Below are 6,000 nucleotides of genomic sequence, written 5' to 3'. Positions count from 1 at the left end.
TACAACAAAAACACCATTAGACAACACTGATCAGACAACGCACGGTGAAAAAAGCGTTGTTTGGAAAAAAGACACAACACTTTCTTTTCGTCTTCGAAAAACTATTGTCTAACACCTACGACCTACAACGGTTAAAAAAACTGTTGTCTCTTAAATTCAAGCAGACAACGGTTTCTTAACTGTAGTATTGTGTAATGATGCATGTTAGACAACTGTTTTGAGAGCCGATGTGGGAAGAAACTTGAGACAATAGTTCAAGAAACCGTTGTTGTAATTAGACAAGTGTTTTATTTGTTGTGTTGTTTACGAGCAGTTCAAACAAAGGTTTCAAATAGTGTTGTGTGACTGGGAAGCTAACATACAAGTGTTTTTGTTAGCATTGTATGATGGCCTTATAGACAAGCCTTTACTAACTAATAAAACCATTGTTTGTTAGACACTATAGGACAAAAAATACCTTTTTATAATAAGACAAAATTTACATTTGACCAGGATTGTTAAAAAAACATACAAAATAAAATTAAAAAAATTGATTTTTTTTATACATGACTACTATTGTTAGTTCTCGACATCGGTAAGGTTAGATGATGGAAAAAAATGTTTATAAATTAATATAGAGCTAATCTTATACATAATAATGATTCCATCCAGTACTTTCTGAATTGTAGACATAAAACACATACTAATACTCACATCCGAACTACAAGATTGTCTTGGTATTACAAATCAACAATACATATTTTTCATATATGCATAATATAAATATATTTCATAAGAAAAATAGTATAGAAACAAGAATTGATCAAGGAAATGCGAATTTTTAACTCATAAAAATGAAAAGTTATTATACAACGGTTTTCTTCTCATAAACCGTTGTCTACATTACTTTTATACAACGGAATTTCCCTGAAGCGTTGTTTGAGCCTAATTTAGGCAATGGATTATCTTACAACGGTATACCTTTCGTAACGGTTGTGTCATTTTCAATGATACAACATAAGTGCGTATAAAAACCGTTGTCTATTAGACATTACAGGACAAAATTTACCTTTATATAATAAGACAAAATTTACGTTTAACTAGTCTTGTTAAAAAAACATACAAAATAAACATAAAAAATTTTTATTTTTTTTATACATGACTAATATTGTTAGTTCTCGACATCCGTACGGTTAGATGATCGAAAAAAATATTTATAAATTAATATATAGCTAATCTTATACATAACGAAGATTCTATCCAGTACTTTCTAAATTGTAGACATAAAACACATACTAATACTCACATCCGAACTACAAAATTGTCTTCGTATTACAAATCAACAATACATATTTGCATATATGCATAATATAAATATATTTATTAAGAAAAATAGTACAAAAATAAGGATTGATCAAGGAAATGCGAATTTTTAATTCATAAAATGAAAAGTTATTATACAACGGTTTTCTTCTCATAAACCGTTGTCTACATTACTTTTATACAACGGATTTTGCCTGAAGCGTTGTTTGAGCCTAATTTAGACAATAGATTATCTTACAACGGTATACATTTCGTAATGGTTGTGTCATTTTCAATGATACAACATAAGTGCGTATGAAAACCGTTGTCTGTAGATACTAAAGGACAAAATTTACCTTTATATAATAAGACAAAATTTACGTTTAACTAGTATTGTTAAACAAACATACAAAATAAACATTAAAAAAATTGATTTTTTTATACATGACTAATATTGTTAGTTCTCGACATCCGTACGGTTAGATGATCGAAAAAAATATTTATAAATATATATAGAGCTAATCTTATACATAACAATGATTCTATCTAGTATTTTCTAAATTGTAAACATAAAACACATACTAATACTCATATCTGAACTACAAAATTGTCTTGGTATTACAAATCAACAATACATATTTGCATATATGCATAATATAAATATATTTATTAAGACAAAAAGTACAAAAATATATTATATATGCATAATATAAATATACAACGGTCCCTTCCCCACCATAAATGTTAGCTAATATGTTAGCTTAGTTAGTTTAGTTATGCTACTTCTTTTTTTCCCCGAAGCTTAGTTATGCTACTTATGACCTAGTTGTAAAAGCGTTAGCTTAGAATATTAAAATATTAATATAATTTTTTTTAAATAAAATATTAATTTAAATTAGTTTTACAAGAATTGAAAGTGATATACAAATGAAATAAATAAGATAATGATGATATACAGAGTTTGTCCATAATAAATTTTATAAAAAGTAAAATATGAATTTTTAGAGTAATAAAAATTTTAAAATAAAAACAATTTTTTTATTAAGTGAAAAACAAAAAAATATTATTTCCCTTTGTTTTGATATGAAAAACCAATATATAATAGGTAATAAAATAAAAAAAGAAAATTTAAAAATGTCAATATACGAACTTATAAATATTATAAAATACATATAAGTAATTAAATTTTTATATAATAAATATTTAAATTTTATTCATTAAGATATAAATATATGCGAATATTTGGACTCTATCAAATGGGCAAATATTGGACTCAAGCGGGTAAATTTCAGACATACAGTCCGCCCAAATTTTCAAACAACTTTGAAATTTTTACTCAAACTCACAGCCTCAATCTCTCTCTCAATACCCCCGCTCACTCTCTCTCGAAATACCCTCTCTCGCTAATCTAGGGCTAATCTCTCTCATTAATGTCTCTCTGGCCACTATTTTCTCAGTTACGCCACCACTTTCCATGGATTTATATTTCTAATTGGGGACAATCGAACTGAGGGTCGAGGCTTCGATTCTTCAATTAGGGCGTGGCTGCTTCAATCATGCTTTGATTCTTCATTAAACTTCAATTAAAGTTCAAGTACTTACATATAATCCCTTAAACTTCATCTAACCTCCCTATCTCTCTTTGATTTCAGGTGTTCTTCATCTAGGTTAGCACTTCGAGACTTGTTTTAAGGTATTTATGAATTTAGGATTTCTGTGTTTTTGGGTTTATTACATTTGTATTATGTATTATTTGTTTTTATGTTTATGTGGTTTGATTTGCTTTGGTTTGTTTTTTTATTTCTGTGTGAAAATGCAATACTCTATTTTTGTGTGTAATGTGTAATTTGAACCCATGCCATGTTTTAGTTTTTTTATATGTGCAGGATGCAGGACAAGTCTGAAATGGTAAAAGATGAATTAGTAATGTTTGGGGATATGGTTTTCTGCTAATTTTTTTTGTCGAAATAACTATGACTTGTTAAGTCTTCTTCTCTTTGGCAATTTATAACCTTGACAATTTTACGTCTGGAATCAAAGTTGAGAAGTGTGTTATAGTTTGACCAATAAAATGTGGTATTTGAAGTGTTTGCTCATTTGGGTTTATGTTTACTGTGGTTTTGAAAGGCTGAGTTGAAGCAGAATTTTGCTGAGTTTAGTTCCTGCCAGTTCACTCCTTCCACACTTATACTATTAACCTGTTGTTAAAGTTTTAATGTCTCTTTCTTGTAGGCCTTGTTGTTAGTAAGAGACGTACCTATATGTTCTTTGCGGGTGATGACAAATAAGTTAAATGCTGGGATCTTGAATAAAATAAGGTTTTATAAAAACCTTTTTTATGGACTATGGCTATGCTAGTGTTTCTAATAAACTTAATTATTGATATTTCTCCACCTTCTAAAGGTTATCAGGTCTTACCATGATCACCTAAGTGGAGTTTATTGCTTGACTATGCATCCCAATATTGACATTCTACTTACAGGGGTCGTGATTTGTGTCGGGTATGATTGTATTAATCTAAAATATTATGCTACCTGTGATTTGACATTCTTTTGTCACATGTTTCAATCTCAGGGAAACTTCAGATTCTGTCACTATAAAGCCAAGGTCGTGGTTTTGTATATAAGGGAACTGCCTTGCCCAAGTTGCAGGGGAACAGGTTACACTCTTATGTACAGAATGCGGAATAGAAAAATCTAAAAAAGATTGTTCCCAGTGTGATGGCAAGGTAAATATTGAATCGTTTACTAGTTATGAATTGCTTTAATATACATGTTGACCAGTACTAAACTTGGTAGAGAGACCAAGAGATATGTGCATTCTTCAATTTTATTTTCTAGCTTCTATTTCTACATGTATTTTTGCCCTGTTCTTATTTATGTATCTTATTTGATATGAAAATGGAATACACGGTCTTGACTATAGACAGTATTGTTTTTCTGCATATAAATAGTGCAAAATATAAAATGCAAAGATATTATAGTACTTCAAATATTTTTTAGTGACCTAATGCTACATAAATGCCTTTAGCCTATTTCTGTTGGAGAATCCGTGTTACAAGTTCTGTATTTCTGTTAGGTATAAAGTTCATAGTCCATATTGATTGTCGATATAAATATATAGAAAGCTATCTATTTTCCGTTATGTATCTTATTAAGAGCTTTAATTGTAAGTGTTTATCAATTACAGGGAATGAATACTTGCGAACAGTGCAAGGGAGATCGTGTAATATGGGAAGAGTCAATCAATGAACGACCATGGGAAAAGGCACGATCAATGTATAAAGATGAGTTAGAAGCAGGGTATAAATCCGTATGTTTGTTGGATGGAATTGTTGGTTGAAAGGTGAATATTAGTTGGTAAATATAATTAGTTGGTGGATATTTAGTTGGTGGATATTGGTAATTGATATTTTGTTTGTACTTGGTTGGTTGTTATGATGGTAATGAAAACTTTTGTTTACCAATTTTTGGCATTGTTAATTATATTGTCTAGTCTAGTTTATTTGATTCATGGTTTTACTTTTAGCTAATGGGACAATGAAATGGCCATTGTTACAAGTTACATAATACAATGGTCACTGTGGTAAAACCATTGTCTATGATATTTTTAACTAATGAGACATGTAAATGACAATTGTTATAAACAACATTATACAATGGTTACTGTGATAAAAAGTATTGTCTCAGGCCCCACAAACAACACAATTTTAAGAATAAAATCGTTGTCTAAGACATATACAAATAAGTATATAGTAGTAACAAACCATTGTCTAAATCAATATTATTCGAGCATTCGGGACAAAAACCGTTGTAGAAGAGCTTTCACACAATTGTTTCATTATATAAACTATTGTTATAAGGAGCTTTACACAAGTGACCAGTACTCTAAACCAGTTGTGCAAGGTACTAAAACACAAGCCTCTATAACGCAAACAATCTTGTCTGATACTCTTATTAACAAGTAAATATATCCAAAAACTGTTGTGGATATCCTCTCTAACAACATCATTTTTGAAAACAACTATTGTAATGAAGAGTTTCTAACAACACCACGTTTAAGAGAAAAGGTTGTTGGTTCTGGGTGTTGCACAATAATTTTTTTAACGTAAACCATCGTGTTCAGCACTATCACACAACGGTGCGCACCGTTGTCTGATACGCATATCGGACGGCGTCTCGATAGACCACGGTTTTCCGTGGTCTCAGACAACGGGCAAAAACCGTTGTGTGATGCTGAATCTGTTGTAGTGTTTGGTTATTATATAATTTTTTTGCTGATAATAATTATTATACTACTATAATAAGACATTCATACTGATTAAAATTTTGTGATATATAAATATTATCCCACCAAATGTTGCCAACAAAACTATTTATTTTAACTTTTAAAACTCAAACAATTTAATTTACGAAACAAAACAATTTAATATACAAAATGATTTTATAAAATTCATACCATGTCTCAGGATTCAAATAAATAAAAAGTTCTTAATGATATTTTTAGCCAAATTCATATTAATATTTAATTCGACATATACCTATATAAGATTGTGAAATCTAATTATGGTTAATACTCTATCGTCCAATGACATTGCTTAAATATTGTTCACTCCTAAAATTTTCAAACTGATGTTTTAACTCTCGGTCATCCCAAAATTTATTATTATAGACTTATTTGTTAGAAAAATAATAAGTATAGATATAGCTAACGAAAAAA

At 29.4% G+C, this 6,000-nt stretch overlaps 1 long non-coding RNA gene across 1 annotated transcript; it reads left to right on the top strand.

The window, feature by feature from the left end:
• Window positions 1–2,586: 2,586 nt before the first annotated feature.
• Window positions 2,587–4,718, top strand: LOC108221981 (uncharacterized). The gene is made up of 3 exons (XR_001806898.2): window positions 2,587–2,974; window positions 3,856–4,009; window positions 4,471–4,718. It is a non-coding gene; the product is annotated as an uncharacterized LOC108221981 (long non-coding RNA).
• Window positions 4,719–6,000: the final 1,282 nt, after the last annotated feature.

The sequence above is a fragment of the Daucus carota genome, chromosome 5, assembly GCF_001625215.2.
Source record: "Daucus carota subsp. sativus chromosome 5, DH1 v3.0, whole genome shotgun sequence".
Classification (NCBI taxonomy): Eukaryota; Viridiplantae; Streptophyta; class Magnoliopsida; order Apiales; family Apiaceae; genus Daucus; species Daucus carota.
The sequence above is the reverse complement of the archived record's forward strand: the minus strand, read 5'-3'. Positions and strand labels throughout refer to the sequence as shown.